The following is a 21,125-nucleotide window of genomic DNA, read 5'->3' as shown; positions in this document are numbered from 1 at the left end:
CCCAGCAGTCCTGGCTGCAGTTGTTAAATGAATCACCCATGGTCATTAAACGAGACATATGACCGCGACTTGTGACCTCCTGCTGGCTTCCCCATTGACTTTGTTTGTGGGAAGGCGGCTGGGAAGGTCACAAATGATGATCATGTGACCATGGGACTCTGTGACCATTGTAAATGTGCAACGGTTACCAAGTTCTTGAATCGCGATCATGTGACTGCGGGGACGCTGCAACAGTTGTAGGTGATGGCTGGGTGACCTTGGGCCAGTCACTCTCTCAGCCCAACTCACCTCTCAGGGTTATTGTTGTGGGGAAATTATGAGGAGGAAGGAGTAATAGGTATGTTCCCTGCCTTGAGTTATTTATAAAAATAATAAAGGTGGGATAAAAAGAACTTATTTTTAAAAAAGTGCAAGGATGTTGTAAATCACTTTTTTCAGCACTGTTTTAACTTCAGTCACTAAACAAATGTTAAGCGAGTTAAACAATGTTCTCCACTGAGAAAGAATATCAAAATAAGCAAGAAGTTTTTATAACAAGAGAAGAACATATCCAGGAATGATTAGCCATCATATTATAAACAGCTCAGACGTCTTTTTGCAAATATTTTCTTTTTCAACAGCTTTGTCTTCTTAAAACAACCAAAAAACCTTCATTCTTAGTTTCCATAAATCAAAATAGTCTATAGTATATAATTAATGCAGTATCAGTATCAATGTATTTCAAACACATACTGTAAAAATATGTTTGTTAAATATTTTGAACACTTAGAAAAATGTACTAGGATGGTTTAGCCTAGTTTGGAAAAACCTAAGGACAAATTAGACAGGGCATGAGCCATCTTTTTGAATGCCTTGTTTGGAATTGCTTTTTTTTTTAAAGCAACAGAAGCCTGGGAGCTTGAGAGCAGGAGAGCAATCTGAACTGAGCTGATGATACAGGAGAAGGCTTTTTTAAACCTCCACTCTGCCCCCCCCCCCATTTTTTCTCCATACTGGAAACTGAGCAGCTCAAAAAATCAGAATGGAGACAGATTAGGTTTTTCATAAGCATATGAAGCTACAGTATTGGTAAAATGATCTTGTTAAAGGTGAGTCACAGAGTAGTTCTGATGCTAAAAGTTACCTTTTGCTAGATTTGTGTGAGCAAACATATGTAAGTTTGGAAATTATACTGTACATATGTTGTTTTTTTGAGAAAAAAGAACTGAAGACTTGATGTGTATGGTTGAATATAATCATGTAATTAATAATAGTAATTTTTAAAACTTGTATGCTGCCCAACTCTCAACAACTCCAGGCAGCTCACAACAATCAAATAAATTACAATAAAACATAAAAAATAAAGAAAAAAAGATGGCAAGCGCAGTGAAGTGAAGGGTCTCACTCTCCCTCACCAAAGGCCTGGGTGAAGAGCCAGGTCTTCATGGCTCTTCTGAACACAGAAGTGGGGGCATCCGGATCTCAGGGGAATCTCGTTCCTTAGGGCAGGCACTGCTCCAGAGAAGGCACACTTCTGGGGTCCTCAGGAATGACATTATTTAATCGAAGGAACCGGAGCACACAAAACCTGCAGGATCGAATCGGCTTGGCAGATGTTATGGCAGACAGGTGGTCCTCAGGTAACCAGGCCCTATGCCCATTACCCTACTTCCCAAAAGGATAAGAACATAGGAAGCTGTTTTATATCAATCAGGTCAGACCATTTACCCATCGAGTGCAGTAGTATTTAGTCCGACCACCAGTTGTTTTCTGCAGTGTCAGTTTCCTGACACTTTCTACATTATAAAGATATCAAGGACTGAGCAAAGGACCTTCTGTTTGGAAACCTTGTGTTCTGCCACTCAGTACTCTTCCTTTAAATCGTAAGCAATCTGAAGTTCGTGCCTCTTGCTTGGCTTGGGTTCAAATCCTCATCCTGCCATGAAGACCACTGGCTGACAGTAGTGTCACTCATGTTTTCTTAATCAAACTTACTTCATAGGGTTGTTATGAGAATAAAAGGAAAGAACTATATATAATACCTTGAGTTCCTTGGGGAAATGACAATGCAAAATATGATAAATCAATAAGTTTCTTGTAGGACCATTGCCTGGTTGCATTTTCTTATGAGTTAGCCCAATCAAAAAATATAATAGGCCAGTAATTTTATGTTGTAAATTCAACATGGGTTCCATTGTGAAACAGGGAAAGATTATAATGACTGAAAAAAAAGTGGGCCTAAATTATGCTGGATTTATGGTTATCTCTAACATTCTTGCATAATACCCAGATATACTGGGCATAAGATTTATGTGGACTGATACTGCAATTTGGTCAACAAATTGATTCGCCTCAAGTCAATCCAAATTGCTGAGGACTGAATCAGAGGCAAGGTTAGTAGAGCTAACACTGACTGCCATTGGAAATCAGCAACCAGCAATATCCTTTTACTTCTTAGTATAATTAGTAAAATCCATAGATACGATTCCTTCAAAAAAGCTGGAACACATTTGTTTAAAAAAATGATGCAAGTAGTTTTGTGCTAAGACTTCAGGGAATAGCTTAACAGTAAGAAAGCTATTTTAAGAGGTTTTACTGTAGACTAACATTTCTATAAAGCAGCAATATTGGAAACTCTGCTTTTGTACTGAAAACATTCATGGGTCATTGTACCTTGCAGGAACTGCCTTTTAAAAAATTGGCAACAGCAGCATAGCAGATAAAGTAAGTCAACAGAGGACAGGACAATTGTGCTCCATGGCACTAATGCCCCTGGAAAGTGATGTATTTCTCTGAAATAGATTCGATTCATTTTAGGACCAGGCCATAAACAACACCCATCTTTTAAGAGTTCCCTCTCCAATGTGTACTTTCCCACACCCACAAAACCACAGAAAATTTAACATAGAAGTGAGGTGTGTTTCTAAAAAATAAAAAACATGATATAGTGCTGGAAAGCTTGGAATCCCCGTTCTAGGACATCCTGAGAAGACCACCCTATAACAAATTACAGACTGGGTGCAGATGGCATTCGTTAAGGTTCCCAACTAGTTTGGGAAGTCTGCTTGGAGCGGAGTTTTAGTCTGAGTAAAGACCCAAAGGAAGACGCAACACCACCTGCTTCCCACGAAACAGCTCTGCATTGGGAGAGATGATGCCCTGCCCAAAAAGAAGGGTCTCCCCAACAACAATTCAGGCGAAGCGAGACGTAACAAGCAGCTACCAACAAAGCAAGGTAGCTTAGAACATCTGTCTGTTGAAAGCGACGGCTCGGTGAAAAGTAGGGATTAGCGGGGAGGCCGCGAAACAGTGAAAAAGAAAAGGCGGCGGGCCAACGGGCGCCCGGAGGCCGAGGCAGCGGACGCGCAAGAGCCGCCGAAAGCCGGGCGAGCGAAGCGCCTCCCAGCCCACACCGTCCTCGCGGCGAAGGGCCGAGAAAGAGGAGGGACTCCGCGGGCCGTATGCAGATGAGGCGCCGGCGCCGGGCATTGTGGGGAAGCGGGAAACGCGGCGCACGGGGGGTGGCGAGGTGCGTTGCCCCCAAGACCTCCCCCGCGGTGTTCTCAGCAGGTTATAGGGATCCATAAGCACGGCCGGGAGAAACACGGCGGCGTGCTATGGGCCACTGTGACCTGAAGTGAGTGGAGCGATCGTGGGGATGCGTCCCTGCGCACGACAAAGCATACTTACCTGGCAGGGGAGATACCTTGATCACGAAGGAGGTTTTCCCAGGGTGAGGCTCATCCATTGCACTCCGGGTGTGCTGACCCCTGCGATTTCCCCAAATGCGGGAAACTCGACTGCATAATTTGTGGTAGTGGGGGACTGCGTTCGCGCTTTCCCCTGATTTTTCTGGTAAAAGGACAGATGAACTTTGCACTTCTGCTGTGGCGGTATCCATCAGAGCGGAGTGGTTAGGGGTGGTCTAAAGGGGGAAGTACATGTTTCTGCCGGAGTACTCGCTACCGGGCTAGGCAACACGTTTTTAGGACTGGGAAGGAGAGGGCTTGGCCTCCGTGTCACGTTTTTAGGACTGGGAAGGAGAGGGCTTGGCCTCCGTGTCTTTCCATCCGTGTGTTGGTGGGTGTTGTTCTCTCCCTGATCGTTCCTTGATGAGGCTGTTCTACTGCTTGATTGAGTTGGTAATTCCTTGATACGTGGACCACATACAAGATAGCCAAAGAACTTACAAAAGGCCTCGGACATCTCACAGAGGTAAACCATATTATAAACCGTATGTATATAAATACATACTATTCAAAAGATAAGGTAAAGGTTTCCAGTCATGTCTGACTCTAGGGGGGCAGTGCTCATCTCGGTTTCAAAGCTGACGAGCCGGCGTTTGTCCATAGACACTTCCGTGGTCATGTGGCTGACATAACTAAACGAAACGCTGTTGCCTGCCTGCCGAAGTGGTACCTATTAATCTACTCACATTTGCATGTTTTCGAACTGCTAGGTTGGCAGCTAAGAACAGACCATGGAACAATGGACTGGTTTAAGATTGGGAAAGGAGTACGGCAGGGCTGTATACTCTCACCCTACCTATTCAACTTGTATGCAGAACACATCATGTGACAAGCTGGGCTTGAGGAATACAAGGCTGGAGTTAAAATCTCTGGAAGAAACAACAATCTCAGATATGCAGATGATACCACTTTGATGGCTGAAAGTGAAGAACTGAGGAGCCTTATGATGGTGAAAGAAGAAAGTGCAAAAGCTGGCTTGCAGCTAAACCTCAAAAAAACCACGATTATGGCAACCAGCTTGATTGATAACTGGCAAATAGAGGGAGAAAATGTAGAAGCAGTGAAAGACTTTGTATTCCTAGGTGCAAAGATTACTGCAGATGCTGACTGCAGTCAGGAAATCAAAAGACGCTTAATCCTTGGGAGAAGAGCAATGACCAATCTCGATAAAATAGTTAAGAGCAGAGACATCACACTGACAACAAAGGTCCTCATAGTTAAAGCAATGGTGTTCCCCGTAGTAACATACGGCTGCGAGAGCTGGACCATAAGGAAGGCTGAGAGAAGGAAGATCGATGCTTTTGAACTGTGGTGTTGGAGGAAAATTCTGAGAGTGCCTTGGACTGCAAGAAGATCCAACCAGTCCATCCTCCAGGAAATAAAGCCAGACTGCTCACTTGAGGGAATGATATTCAAGGCAAAACTGAAATACTTGAGGTTTTCCTACTAACAGATTAAGCTGCTGTTGTACCTAGTCATTTTGGCCGGGTGAAAAGGTTGCAATTGATTGTCTCCTCTCACGTGCTTCATGCAAATCACCTGGGAGAGGAAACCTGCCCGGACTTGTTTCTTACTTCCTCTTTTTTTTTTCTCTGCCAGCAATGTAGCCAAGCAAGGCTTGCTCCAAGGGAGCTAAGTCCTTTAAATATGTTTTGTTTTTGTTTTGCTTTCTGTAAATAATTTTTATAGAAATGCTTGGTGACTTTTTTGACCTCTCCTGGGCTAAAGGCTTTCCCAGCATCTGCCAACAATACTTTGGCCACATAATGAGAAGACAGGACACCCTGGAGAAGATGCTGATGCTAGGAAGAGGGGCCGACCAAAGGCAAGATGGATGGATGATATTCTAGAGGTGACGGACTTGTCCCTGGGGGAGCTGGGAGTGTCAACGACCAACAGGAAGCTCTGGCGTGGGCTGGTCCATGAAGTCACGAAGAGTTGGAAGAGACTAAATGAATAAACAACAACAGGTTGGCAGGAGCTGGGACTAGCAACGGGAGCTCACCCCATCACATGGATTTGAACCACCGACCTTCTGATCAGCAAGCTCAGCAGCTCAGCGGTTTAACCCGCAGCGCCACCATGTCCCTATTCAAAAGATACAGTAAGCTAAAAAGGAAAAAATATTTGAATTTCCCTTGTGACCAGTTCAGAAAATGGAGCAGAGAGTATTACCTCGTTGGGTAATGAAACCTAGCGTGACACTGGGATGTTACCTAGTCAGTGGTCACAAGGGAAATTCAAATATTCCAAACTCCAGACTACCACGTTCCTGCTCTTTTTCTAACAGTTTTTTAAGTATTGAAAACTATTTACTGTATGATGTTAATCCTGATGTGAATCTGATATCTGGGTGTATGTAAATATGGTTTACCTCCATGTGTTACTATAGTTAGGAGTTGATACAACATTTGCTCCCTTAAATAAGACACGGAGGCCAAGCCCTCTCCTTCCCAGTCCTAAAAACGTGTTGCCTAGCCCGGTAGCGAGTACTCCGGCAGAAACATGTACTTCCCCCTTTAGACCACCCCTAACCACTCCGCTCTGATGGATACCGCCACAGCAGAAGTGCAAAGTTCATCTGTCCTTTTACCAGAAAAATCAGGGGAAAGCGCGAACGCAGTCCCCCACTACCACAAATTATGCAGTCGAGTTTCCCGCATTTGGGGAAATCGCAGGGGTCAGCACACCCGGAGTGCAATGGATGAGCCTCACCCTGGGAAAACCTCCTTCGTGATCAAGGTATCTCCCCTGCCAGGTAAGTATGCTTTGTCGTGCGCAGGGACGCATCCCCACGATCGCTCCACTCACTTCAGGTCACAGTGGCCCATAGCACGCCGCCGTGTTTCTCCCGGCCGTGCTTATGGATCCCTATAACCTGCTGAGAACACCGCGGGGGAGGTCTTGGGGGCAACGCACCTCGCCACCCCCCGTGCGCCGCGTTTCCCGCTTCCCCACAATGCCCGGCGCCGGCGCCTCATCTGCATACGGCCCGCGGAGTCCCTCCTCTTTCTCGGCCCTTCGCCGCGAGGACGGTGTGGGCTGGGAGGCGCTTCGCTCGCCCGGCTTTCGGCGGCTCTTGCGCGTCCGCTGCCTCGGCCTCCGGGCGCCCGTTGGCCCGCCGCCTTTTCTTTTTCACTGTTTCGCGGCCTCCCCGCTAACCCCTACTTTTCACCGAGCCGTCGCTCGTTTTAACGCACCACCTTTCTCGCCTTGCTTCAGTTAACCGGAAGAGAGCCAGTCTGCTCTAGTGGTTAAGGTCCTGGGCTGGAAACCAGGAGTCTGTGAGTTCTAGTCTGGCCTTAGGCATGAAAGCCGGCTGGGTGATCTGGGGCCAGTCACTCTCTCTCCGCCCAACTAGGTACGATGTAGACTAGCCTCCTCGTGGTGCACCTTGGCTAGCGAGACTTGTCATGGCTAAATAGCCTACACATCTGGCAGCTGGAACTCACAAGGATTTCCCAGCAAGAAAAAGCAGCGTGAACACTGAATGGCTGTGCCATATGATTAAAAAAAAAACGTTAACCGGACATATGCCCTGAATGGTTGAAGAGCTGACTTACTCGTGTGAGGGGAAAAAAGCTCCTTGAAGCAGGTGGGATGGGTGGAAGTGCCAGGACTTCCAGGAAAATAGCTGGGGAGGTTGATCCATCTCTGCTGGAAAGGAGTGGAGATAAAGGCAACAGAGAACCCTGCTTTTCCCCTGAGATGTAGTCTATTGGTGCAGCTATTTAATAGAGCATTTTCACTTTTCATCAGATACCAGCATTCCAATTTTGGCCAAAATATGTTCCATAGGCCAGTGTTTTTCAAATTTGGCAACTTTTAAGATGTGTGGATTTCAACTCCACACATCTTAATGTTGCCAAGTTTGAAAAACACTGGCCTATGGAAAGTGCAAGGATGAGTATAAGTTGCCATGCTTTGTGAGATGGCTTTGTTACTTCGCACCTGGAAGGTTATCTGCAACTTCTCATCCAGGAGGTGGGGGGACAGGCCCTGGCACTGGCAGAGCAAACCATTGCAAAGTTCTCTTCCTCCGCTTTTCTTACCTTCAAGCCTGGGCAGCAGAAGGTGAAGCGAAGCTGTCTTGCCACCTCTCTTGCTAGCCTGGGAGGAATACCAGCCTTGACCTGGCTGTGGGAATTTTCAATGCATATTATAACTCTCACCTGTTTCAGCCAGCAGTGCTCTGCTTCAGTTGGGACATATTATTATTATTATTATTATTATTATTATTTACATCTGTCTGACAACTTTTGTGAGCATTTTATGCCCGGTGCCTGACATCCTCTGCTGCCACCCGCTGAGGGGAGGGATATGTTGGTGACAGCCGAAAGCAGTCAATAGGAGCTGAGCAAACCCCAGCCCTTGCACATCATTTCATTTATTTAATGGATTTTTAAGGCTCCCCGCTTGTCAACCAGTCTAGGTGACTTGCAAATGTATCAAAACCAACCTTTAAAAAATAACCATGCTGGGAGGAACAAATTGTATGTGTTACACCATTGCTGGTGCTTATCAGGACCACACATAAAAGTAACTTGGAGCCTGCTGGGAGAGCCATGTCTTCATTTTCTTCTTGAAGGCCAGGAGGGCTGGGGCCATATTGAGTGTGTGGTGGATACATATTCCATCAACACCCAAGATGCCAGCAAAAGTGTTATAAATCACTGAAGTGCTACAAGTGTGTTGGGAGAAAACAAAACATGCTAGTTAAATATCAGATCAACTAAATATGAAGCCAGTTTGGTCCAGTGGTTAAGGCAATGGGCTAGAAACCAGGAGACTGAGAGTTCTAGTCCCACCTTAGGCATGAAAGCCGGCTGGGTGACCTTGGGCCAGTCACACTCTCTCAGCCCAAATCACCTCACAGGGTGGTTGTTGTGGGGAAAATAGGAGGAGGAAGGCGTATTAGGTATGTTTGCTGCCTTGAGTTATTTATAAAAATAATAAAGGAGGGATAAAAATAAATAAGTCTCAGCTATGGGCTGGGGATGAGACAAAGGCTGTATCATGATGACATGTTCTTAAAGAACTGTTGGTAAGGTATCTTCAAATAGTGGGACATGCAGGTAAGCTGTTACATGAAATTAAATGAAATTTGATCCTTGTCTGATTTCTTGAGTACTGAAAACATTTCATTGTCTCAATAATGCTTGCAGCTATTGATCTGTAGATAAATGAAATTGGAGCTTAAAGTTTGTATAAAACATTTGGAAGCCAAGAGCTGACATTCTGTCTGTTGAGAGGGGAAGAAACAATTTGCCTTAAAGAGAGGATACTAAATGTAAGGAATGGTGGAAAATTCTTTTTTTTTTCTGGCAGGAATGGAAATTCCTCTTGATACAGCTAATCTGTTGTGGGATACAGAGTCTAGCAACATACAGTAAAGTTTGCCAGGTTAAGTCATCTGCATTAAATTCAGAGGCAGAAGCATGTCTCCTGGATTCCATGTCCTTTTTATTTTGCAATATTTTATTCCTCTGAAATATAAACAGAACAAACAGCAGATGTAATTTTCTAGTGCAGTGTCTCAAGCTATTGGGAAAGAATTTAAAGGAAAAATGAAATACAGTTCTGCATTTTATTCTTAAGCAGTATAGGCAACAGAATATTAGGTCCAATTTTTTATACTGGTTTATGTCCAAGTTCTATCAAATCATAGTGACAGAGGTATTTGAAAAGAAACATATACTGTGTTACAACTGGCTTGATTTGTGTGGGTATATTTTCTTTGCTTAATCCTCCATGTGAATTAGATACTTTAATTCACATGTCCTTTAAAAGCCAGAGCAATTAACTTTTCATTGTCACATTATTACAAAGCTCTGATGTAGATCTTTGTGTTGATTTTCCATATGAATTTTAAAAGTTAATGGGCATTTGAATATTGTTGCCCAATCCAACACATTAGTGTATAAACACATTGGTGCTTGCTTTAGACAGGAAGTTCTGTAATTGGACAAGAAGATTTAAAGCATGTTCCTTTTTAGTTTTTCTAGGGCCAGGCTGAAAGGTCATTGGTGAAAAGTCTAAAATCTCCCCAGCTGGACAGAAGTCAGCTTGATTGGCAACCTATAATAATTACCTTTTTTATATTACAGAGTCTGTCAATTTTGCCTTTAAATTATCCTGATTTGTAATATGTTGTAAACCAAAGCATTTTACTTCAAATCAAGCAAAGCTGACTAACTTTTTCTTTTATTCCCTATAGGCTGCATAACACTAGCCTTTTTTGCTGTCTGGTATCAGTGATTAGGTTCGCTCTGGCTTTGTTATTTATGCATTGTTGTTTGAACAAGATCTAGCCTTCTGCGTGTGTTGCCTGATTGAGTTAGGACTTCTGCCAATCCTCTTCTTCAGCTTACTCTGTTTAAATTATGAATTAGTTCACAATTTGCTTGACTACCTGTTTGGTTCAAAATTGTGCTCCCTTTAATGCCTGGGTTGTCTTGTCCTGAAGCAGTCTTACTTTGTTTGGAAAATAATTTAGGTCTTTCTCCCACTTGCATCTAACAATGGCACAAACCTGCCACGGCAAGAGCTTTTGTTTCTGCCAAGTTTGTTTATTTGATATCCCACTGAAATCTCACAACTCTCTTTATCATGGGGTTTCTTCATAGGATTCTAACTATTTTTTGAGAAACAAAAATTGCTGTATTTTGCTCAGTATGGGACAATCTGACTGTATTTCTAAAATATGAAGTCTAATTAGTAATATACTTGCCACTAAGCAGGATTTTTCATTCTAACGTTTGCTTAATTACTTAGTTCATGCTCCTTAGCACAGAAGGAGCTTGATGATCTATAGTTTAATACTTTGTAAACATAAAATTTATGAGATTTGGAAAGTTTAAAAATACACTACCGCCTATTAAGTTTTTAGCTGAGCCAGTGGGCAGCCTCATACATAATAGCAGATAATGATGCACACAAGTAAAAGGAAACTAGCAGTTCCTGGCAGATGTCTGCTTCATTTATGGATTCCGTCTGCCATTCTTTATGCAGTTTCCAGTATTCTTCACAAATGTTGGGTAATGGAAGGAGTCCATTAGTGTGCTCTTGACAATGATGGTTCAGATGTCACAGAAGAGATAGAAGTAACAAAAACAGGTGGTTCAAAAATTTGATTCAGACTTTTGATTAGAAATTGGTTGAAATTGACTTTTGAAGCAAATTGTCACCTTGAATAATACGCCTCCAAGCTGATTTAGGGCTTTTTACAGCTAATTGTCAACCTATGCTACGAGTGAGATAGGATTAAGTTTTCCTTAAGTTATATCAGTGTTAAAGTAGTATTTTTCTCTTTATTCTGATGCTATTCAAAGGGCAGCTTCACAGCATGTGAAATCTATTAGGCTTCGTGTCACATCATCTTGGAGGGAAGTCAGGTGACTGGCAACAGGATAGGTTGGCAATGGGGACAACAAATCCTGCCAGCCTAGTTTTTTGCCAGCACAAGGATAGGTGGAAAGCATCTCAACTCAGCTTGTTCTGAATCAGCTTGGAAATTTGAATCAAACTGATATGATTTAATAATTTGACTATCCAAGGCAGATTTGATTTTTTGAACCAAATTGATTATTTGGATCTTGCTTAATTTACACTGTCTTAATATGCACCAACTGGGAATTGCCTCTTCTTTATATGCTACCAAGTGAAGCTACCCAGTGAAGTATTCCTTATTATTCCTATTATTCCTATTATTATTATTATTCACTTAGCATGAGTTTGTTTAAATTGAATTGATTTCATTACAGTGGTATAATTTCTTTCTAGTTTATGCTTAAATACATTTTAAAATTCACTGCCGCCAACCCAAATGTTAAACTTGGAGTTCTTATATGGAGATTAGTATTTCCTTTCATATTGGCTGTTCTCCTGATAGCAAAGTATCATAGATGTCAGTGGAGAGATATACTAAGTTATTTCTGTTTACAGCTACATCAACAAAATTCCACTTTTCATTACAGATTGATACTAATTTGACCATAAATAGATGCCAGATTCTGGACAATGAGCAAAGTTGTCCTTCATAAAGAATGTGAGGAACAGAATATTCAATATGAGATAGTCAGTATGTGAGTTATTAGACTGTTACTTACTACAAGAGTTGTTAAAAGAAGAAGCCACAAAAAACTTTTCCTAATTAGTCAGGTATTGTAATGAGTATTGGCAGATTTTAAGGGAACAAAGCATGCAGAGGGAATAAGAGTTGAAGAAAAGGTGGTGCAGAGAATTTCAGAAATTTCAGATGGCATTGAGGGATAGAGAGGCTTAAAATCAGCATAAAAGGGAAGCATTGCCGTTTCAGTTACAAGGCACTGTTACTCCTAAAGATTTTGCCTTATATATGCTGGGGAATATCCTCACATCTTTTTACCAAGATTTGAGCTGTTAAAGGAATACAAAAAAGGACAGTGAAATACAAGCAAAGTTTAATTAACATACTTCCTCCTCAGAAAGGTTACTGTAGATCTCTCTCAGGTATCTTCATATGTTATCTTGAAAAAATTGTAGACAGAATAATTAAAATGGGACCTAAATTTGTCAGGGAAAAAAAACACAAACCATAGATCTTTGTACGAAAAAGAAAGAAGACTTTGGTGAAATTAGATACACAACTGGTACACTTCTTAAAGAAATGGTTACATGGGGGCAAAATAAACTGAAATAATTGAATTAACTAATTTGGTTCAGTTTTATTGTCAGTTACCCAGTGAGTTAAAAATAAAAATAAATAGGGGGCCAGAGATACTAATAAGGGTAGTTGAGATTGGTGATCAGTGGATACCAAATAGGAAGAAGCTCAAAGCCACAAAATAAGGGATTGCAAAAGTTGAAGGACAAACTAAGAGGGGCTGTGAATCTTGGTAACCAACAGGGTTTCGAATGATAGGTCTCCTTGTCTGTTATAAACTCAGAATTGGTTGACAGAAAAAGAAAAGCTTCTTGTTTCTTTTTTGCCCACCACTAGTGATAAAATCTCATAGCCAAAAAGTTTCTGCCCAACAGCAATTAAATTTGCCCAGGCAGGCTCTGTGAACTTTTATTAATCAACAACTCAGTTACATGAATATTGCACAAATGCAGGCAGGAAAAAAAGCTCAAGACAGCCAAAATAAGGAACCAAAACTCACTGATGGACAAAAAAGGACCAAAGCCGTGTGAGTGTGTGTGTACTGCCCAGTATACAATGATAGGAGGATTGGGAAGCAAAGATCCTATTAAATTATCAGTGGCAAGATAGTCAGTGGAGTGGAGTAGAGTGGAGAAAGAGGGTTGCTTCCATAAAAAACATTATGGCTAAGTCCAATTAAATTACCTCTCCATGGGCATTGGGCAATACATGTAATAGAAATTTAAGATAAATCTGATGTTGCTGCTAAGGTAGAAAAGGAGGAAGAGGACAAACAAGAAAGCAGAAAGGGGGCATCAGAAGAAGACAGAAATACCTGAAGAGGATAATTAAAGAGACTGAACATCAAAGGCAAGTGAAAAAGATAAAGATGGAAACCTATAACTGGTCTTGGGTGTACTGAATTGGCAAAGGACGGGAAAATAAAAAGGTTCAGCTTCATGGTGCTAATTTTCATCAACAAGTAGCAGAGGATGGCATCAAATCTGAAAAGTGCATTTAATTCATTAATTTGTTCATTCAATTTAGGCACTGCTTGACTCAAGGCCAACTCTGGGTGGATCACAATATAATAAACAAGAAAAAAAATATAATACACAAAATATGATGGGGAATCTGGCCAAACAACAGAAAAATGCATACAAAACTCAACCAACAAGTGGCTCCACGTTTTAAAGACCTTCCAGAATTCTACAAGGGTGGGAGCTGCACAGGTCTTGGGGGAACTTAATTCCAGAGGGTAGCTGCCGGAACAGAAGACATGTTTCTGGGTCCCAATATATGACAGTCTTTAATCAAAAGCACCTGGAATGTGCCAGCTTTGTCGATTCATACTGGCCATGCAGAAACCACGGGCGATAGGCAGTCCCTCAAATAACCAGGCCCTATGCCATGTAGGCCTGTATAGGTGATAACCAGTACCTTGAATTGCACCTGGATACATACTGGCATCCAGTGCAGCTCAAGAAGTGAAGGTGTCATGTGGACATACTCAGGCTTACTCATAACTGCCCACACTATTCTGGACTAGTTGAAGTGTCTTTTTTTAAAAAGAACTTTATTAGTTTTCAGAATATAATTAAAATACAAAATATAGAATACAGAACAGATAGACTACAGAGCTAAAGAAAGAAGAAAAACTATAAAAATGCAGAACAGAGAGAAAGTAGAAACAGAAAGTGACTTCTGACCTTCTCCAGTATAGATACGAATACATTTACAAATATAATCTCTTATAATTAGTTGAACCTTAATAACATTATTTCTATCAAATCAAATCAAATTACTAAAACCCAAAATCAAAACTTCATTTTTTTCTGACACAAGCAAGTAGTCTAAAAGTGGTTGCCAAGTAGAAACAGATCCAGAAACGGTATTTTCTCTTATCAAAGTTGTTAACTTGGCCATTTGGGCCAGCTCCATCAGTCTGATAATCCAGTCCTCCACTGAAGGTATTTGTGGATCTTTCCATCTTTGTACATATAAAATTCTTGCTGCTGTAATCATATATAAAAGCAAAGTCCCATGTTGTTTCTCCAGCTGCTTCTCCATCAGACCCAAGAGAAACAGTTCTGGGGTTTTTTTGTAAGTCCACTTTAAGGATCTTTTGAATATTAGCACATATTTGGTCTCAGAATTTGTTGGCCTTTTCACAAGTCCACCAAAGATGATAAAAAGTTCTTCCACCAAGAGAACATTTCCAACAAACATTTGTTACTCCATTATACATTTTTGACAACTTATTAAGAGTTAAATACCAACGATTCATCATTTTATAAAAATTCTTTTAAGTTATAATTCAAGGTAAATTTCAAATCTTTGTTCCACATGTTCTCCCATTGCTCCAACGTAATATTGTATACAAAATTCTTAGCCCATTTAATCATACATTAACTTGTTCATCTTCTAAATTCATCTGTAACAATATTTTATAGATCTTTGTAATAACATGTTCATCATTTATACAGAGTTCCATTTCAAATTGTTTCATTGACGAATCTGAAATTCCTTTTATCCACTTTAAAACGTTCTAGCAATTGTAGGTATGTAAACCAATGACATGTAAAACCTTCCAACTCTAACAGTTCCCTTGTTTTAAGCTTTGCTTCATCCTCTTCAAAATTTAACAAATCTTTTTATAATTTAACCAACTTGTTCCCCCCACATTTTCTCTTCTAAGAAATGCTTCATGAGGTGACAACCACAATGGTACATTAGGAAACAGTCTTGCTTTGTATTTGTTCCAGGCCATCATTATGGCACTCCTAACAAAATGGTTTTTAAAATCTTTATTAACTTTAATTTTATCATACACAGATAACTGTGCCACCCAAATCTCAATTCATGTCCTTCAAGTTGCAGTAATTTCCTGTTCTTCAGAGTTATTCATTCCTTCTTCCAAAGCAAACAAAAAGCATCAAAATACAATTTTAAATCAGGTAAACCCAGACCTCCTTGTTCTTTGGCATCCTGTAACAATTTATATTTAATTCTTGGTTTCTTGTCTTGCCAAATGAACTTAGAGATATCCTTCTGCCATTGTTTAAATGGTAATTCTGTCGACAAAATCAGTATAGTCTGAAAAGGAAACAACATCCTAGGCAAAACATTCATCTTAATCACAACTATGCTCCCCATAAGAGACAATTGTAATTTTCCCCATCTTAACAGATCTTTTTTCACATCATTCCAAATTTTACATTATTATTCTGAAACAACATACTATTCTTGGTTGACAAAATCATCCCCAAATATCTAACCTTTTTTTCAATCTTAAAACCAGTCTTACCCATCAACAAATCTTGATTGGATGAGATCATATTTTTGGTGAGCATCTTTGTTTTTTGTTTATTTACTTTACGACCTGCCTATGACCCAAATTCTCTCAATTTCTTCATCAGATACTCCACAGTATCCAAAGGGTCTTGTAGTATCAAAACTAAATAATCAGTGAAAGCCCTCAGTTTAAAGACCTCTTTTTAAATCCTTAATCCCTTTATTTGTTTGTCTCTTCTAATATCTCTATTAAAAACTTCCAACACCAAAATAAAGAGCAAAGGTGACAAAGGACATCCTTGTCTTGTCCCTTTTTGTATATGACACAGTTCAGTTAACTCATCGTTCACAATGATGCTTGCTTTTTGAGGTGTACAGATTGACTTAATTCCCTGAATAAAATACTCTCCAAAGTCCATATTTTCTACGACTTTAAACATAGAACTCCAGTTCAAATTGTCAAAAGCTTTCTCTGCATCTAGGAAAATAAGAGCTGCTTGACATTCATTATGATATTGTAAGTATTTTATAATGTCCAAAACTATTCTTACATTATCTTTTAGCTGTCTTTTGAGTAAGAACCCATATTGATCGTGGTGAATAAATTCATGTAGAAGTTTCTTCATTCTTTCAGCCAGTATTGAGGCAAATATTTTATAGTCATTGTTCAGCAATGAAATTGGTCTGTAATTCTTAAAGAAGGGTCTTGTCCTTCCTTTGATAAAAGTGCAATGTTAGCGTCTTTCCATGAATCTGGCATTGCAGCACCTAACAAAATAGAGTTCATCAGTCTTTTTAGAGGTTGAAGAATCTGATCTTCATAACGTCTATAATATTTTAGTTCTTTTTATGGCTTCAATTATTTCAAAAGTAGTTATAGGATTATTCAATATTGCTTTCTGTGACTGTGAAAGTTTTGGTACATCTTGTTTATTCAAATATTCATCTAGCTTCTCCAAGGAGACTTCTTATTTTTTATACAAGTTAGAGAAAAAACTATAAAATGCTTTCTTAATCTTCTCATTGCCCAATAATTCCACATTTCCTTCTTGAATCTTTAATATCATTTTCTTCTCTTTTTCTTCCTTCAATTTATATGCTAGCCATCTTCCTGGTTTATTAGTGAATTCAAAATGTCTCTGTTTAGCATATTTCAGCTTCGCTTCTATTTCTTTCACAAACAATATTGACAATTGCTGATAATTGCTGATTAACTTAAGTTGGTACACAATATTGTTATCTGTCAGATTTTTCTGTAGCTCAGTTTCTTTCAGTTTAATCTGGTCCAAAACTGTTTGTAACTTTTGTTGAGATTTCTTCTTAAGACTATGGTTATGATAGATAAAATGCCCCATCATAACTGCTCTACTAGTATCCCAAACAGTTTTTAGATCTATTTCATTATCCAAGTTAATATCAAAATATCATTTAATTTCCTTTTACAATCCTCCACAACCTTTTCTTTTTGTAAAATTGATTCATTCAGTCTCCATCTATATGCCCTAAATGTTTTCTTTATTTTCATACTTACAGAATTATGATCAGAGAAAGTCTTTGGTAAAATACTGCTTTAGAAACTTTATTCACCAAGTCCCTTGAAATCCATATCATATCAATTCTTGAAAAAGACTTTTGTCTCTCAGAATAAAAAGTGTAATCCTTTGCCAGTCCATTTTTGTATCTTCAAGAGTTCACCAATGCCAAACTATCCATCAGATCAAAAAAAGGATTTTGGTAATTTCCCTTGTTTGATTTTATTTTGTTTCTCAGAAGTTCTGTTAATCAATGGGGAAATAACTCCATTCCAATCCCCCATTAGACACCAACTTTGATATGAAAAAGATGACAATTTTACAAAAAGTAAAAAAATTGCTTTTATCTTCAGTTGGTACATATACTCCCACAATAATGGATGTAAGTCCATAAAGTTCCACTTCAACTGCTACATATTTACCATGCTCATCAGCTAATAATAAACATGGTTTCAAATGTGGTTTAACGTATAATACAAGGCCATTAACTTTCTTCAAACTTGCTGAAATAAATTCTTGTCCCAAATTTTTATTTATCAAATATTTTGTATCTTTTTTCCTTATATGAGTTTCTTGTAGGCATATCACATCATATTTCAATTTTTTCAAATGAGTAATTTTTCTTCTTTTTTGAGGGGCATTTGCCCCATTTATATTCCATGTAAGACAGTTCAAGGCCATTTTTATGGAAACAACCCACAAAAATCTTTGGATGTAGCACCCATCTCTTCATCTTGTATTGTAGAATCCATTTGTTTAGTTCCAGATGTAACCTTCTCAGTTGCATCCTGCTCCAACTTAGGTCCATGCTTGACAAGGAAATCTTTGGCTTTAGGGATCGAAGTTACTCTAAACCTTTGTTGTTGGTAAGTAAAACTTACCCCTTCCAATTTTCCCCAAAGAGAAGGAATCCCATTCTTTTTCAGAACATCAGTTAAGAAAGTATATTCTTTTCTCTTTCTTAAAATTCTCACAAGAATTTCTTTCAGTACAATTATATCCACTTTGTCAATATTAAGTTTAGAGTCAAAGTGACCTTGTAGGACCAATTCACTTGTTTTCCTCCTAGCAAAGCTTAGTTGAAGCTTCTGAGTGATCTTCAAGGGCAGCCACATGTAGAGTGCATTGTAGTAGTCAAGCCAGGAGGTGATTAGGGAGTGAGTGGCTGTCTGAAGCTATACAAGAATTCCACTCCTGCCTGATTCTTCTATTTATAAGACCATGGTTGCTTATAGGGATTTACTACCATCTTGGGTTGACCTATCATTACATCACCTGCTATGATGAAACACTATTGCAGTTTAGTTAAAACATTTATATAATTTATATAAGAAGGAAAATGTTTTACTGAGCAAAAAAAAAACAAAAGGGGAGGATAAGAAGAAAAAAAGAATTTGAATGAAATAAAAGGAGTCTTGAAAAAGAATGAGGGTGGCTGAATGGTTCTGAAAGCAATTCTGATTAGGTCTTCTAGCTTCAGACAGGACTGAAAGAGATTAACTTCCACAGTCCTGGTTGGCCAAACAGCTGATGGAGTGACAGACATTTCCCATCATAACAGAAAAAAGAAAAGTTACAGAAAAATTTGAAGGAAGAGATCAGAAAGGTAAGAACTCTCAATGAGAACTTCGATGACAGACCAAAAAAAAAAAAAACCACCCCCAACAGTGAATGTAAAAATCAACACATATCCAGAAAGAAAAATGTGATTTATCAAGACAGGAAATGGAAGAAGCTCTTCATTTTAGATCCTTGAAAAACAGGGAGGCTAGAGAGGGACGATCTGTAATGAAATAGTAGTTTGTTGTTCTGTTACAGTACAGCAGTTCAAAGCCTAAGAGAAGTTGGAGAGGCAGAGGGCAGTAGGAGAGAGATGCCCTTGTAGAAAGTAAAAGGAGGTCAGTATTAATAAGAGAGACTGGTAGGTAGAAGAGTTGTTTTGTATTTAACCATGGAAGATTACTTTTATTGATGCATCTTTCTAAAGGACGTGATGATCATACAGTATCTGTTCATAAAAAGTAATTGTTAAAAAGTGTTAATTGTTAATGAATAAGTGGTAGAAGGAATACGAGAGCCCCTTTCCAAATGCACATGAAAGATGCTAAACATATTATTTATTTATTAATACTTGAAAAACAAATAAGAGGCTGCAAGTGAATGTTTTATAATGTGCCCAACTGCCTCAGGGTGGGTGGAGTGGGGAGAATGGCTTGATAAGGACGTCTCTCCAGGGATGGTAACGGCCATTATCACTGGGAAGCATAAATTACTTCCTTGCCTCATATTCTCCTCCATTTTTTTTCACCCAGCAATCACATTACATGACAGAATTCCTACCATTACTAACTTGTTCACATGTCAAGCTGTGGTCTTTGGCATGCCTTGTGAGTTAGGTATCATTTCAAACTGGTAATCGAAGCCTTATGATTGTATTGGCAGCACCTTTTCTACATGGTTGGCCATTACCAAAGAAGAACCACATGGCTGGGCAAATTACGTGCTTCCTACCAAGTATGCATGAAAAGCAATCTTGGCACTCATTCATGCAGTTCCTTTTCTGGATATTGAGGTGCATGCTGTAGCTCCCATGCCTCATTAGTGATTTAGAAAGAAAGCTGGGCCTCAGAAGTCTGCAGAGCATTGTTATAGAATAGCTGATTGTAACTCATTTCAGAAAATAAACCCCATACCCACTACCATACCCGGTTTATACAGTACAACAAATATATTTCAAATCTTTTTATTCTTTTTTACACAATGCATACTTACCCAACATATATCCTTACAAAATCTACTAGGCTTAAGAAAGTACATGAAGAACACTGTAGTGCAGGGCTACTTGCATTCTTGTTGTCTTGGTCTCCAATTCTCAGAGGGCTATAGGTGCAATGAAGAATTCTTCACTGAGCTCCAACAGAAATACAGTATTAACTTGCAATTCAGTAAGTGGCTTTCAAAAATAACACAATTTCGTTCATTAAAAAAAAACTATCCGTTTCCTGGTGTGCAGTGAAAAAACATTCCCCGGGGTAAATACTGCAGAACTATACAGGTTTTAAGTACCATCTTGCAGGTATCCCATATCAGATGTTGCAAGGGATTCTCTATATAATTTTTTCTCCTTTTCCCCCTTTGCATTGTCAAGTTTCATGCAATGACCAAAGCTTTCTGATATTATAACAGAAAATAATGCAATTATGGAGGAAAAAACAACTTCCCTTTGATGAAAGTTTTGCCACATCAGGATTAATTTTTATTTTTAAGGGATTTAAGTGAATCAGATATATTTCTATTAATTTTTTAAATACGCTAAATATGATCAGCTACTTTGAGGAAGAAAAAAATGCATCACCCAATGAAATAAGTGACTTATGAATTGACTTTTTTTAAATAATGAGGACAGTTGCGATACGATTATCTCAAGGAAATAAATACGATCCAGTTAAACATTTTTCATTCCAATAATCAATTAAGAAATTCCTAGTTCTTCAATTCAAGGCGAGATGAACACCACAATACAATCATCATGAAAGCACATACACACATAATGAAATATCTGTTTGTTTTAATGAATATGCACATCCTGGAACCTGAAGCAATCAAGTGTGAGTATTGTATTTTACAGAGGATAGCTTGCATATTCTCAGTACATCACAGCCTGGTCAGGAGAAGCGGGCTGGAGACTGGAATACTGTTTGGGACTAGAGACAAAAAGTTCCAATAAGCCCAAATTCAATTACTGGTCATCTAAAATGCCAGATTCTAGGCTGGATTTTTACTGAGCCTTGTCTAATGGACACAAGAACGTCTCAGGATGCAATATCCTTTTTTATTAACATCCATTAGTAAAATGGCAGCCAGGAGCAGGGAAGAAAATATGGAACTGCCTTAGAACATTGATCCCTCTTAACCAAATGTTGAAAATAAAGTTTGGCATTAGCTCTT

General features: G+C 39.3%; 2 non-coding genes across 2 annotated transcripts; one reads left to right on the top strand and one right to left on the bottom strand.

Moving 5' to 3' along the window:
* Nucleotides 1-3,661: 3,661 nt before the first annotated feature.
* Nucleotides 3,662-3,825, top strand: LOC134488723 (U1 spliceosomal RNA). Its single transcript, XR_010067039.1, has one exon. It is a non-coding gene; the product is annotated as a U1 spliceosomal RNA (small nuclear RNA).
* Nucleotides 3,826-6,330: 2,505 nt separating this feature from the next.
* On the bottom strand, nt 6,331-6,494 carry LOC134488722 (U1 spliceosomal RNA). Its single transcript, XR_010067038.1, has one exon. It is a non-coding gene; the product is annotated as a U1 spliceosomal RNA (small nuclear RNA).
* Nucleotides 6,495-21,125: the final 14,631 nt, after the last annotated feature.

Source organism: Candoia aspera, chromosome 1 (assembly GCF_035149785.1).
Source record: "Candoia aspera isolate rCanAsp1 chromosome 1, rCanAsp1.hap2, whole genome shotgun sequence".
In the NCBI taxonomy this organism is placed as follows: Eukaryota; Metazoa; Chordata; class Lepidosauria; order Squamata; family Boidae; genus Candoia; species Candoia aspera.
The sequence above is the reverse complement of the archived record's forward strand: the minus strand, read 5'-3'. Positions and strand labels throughout refer to the sequence as shown.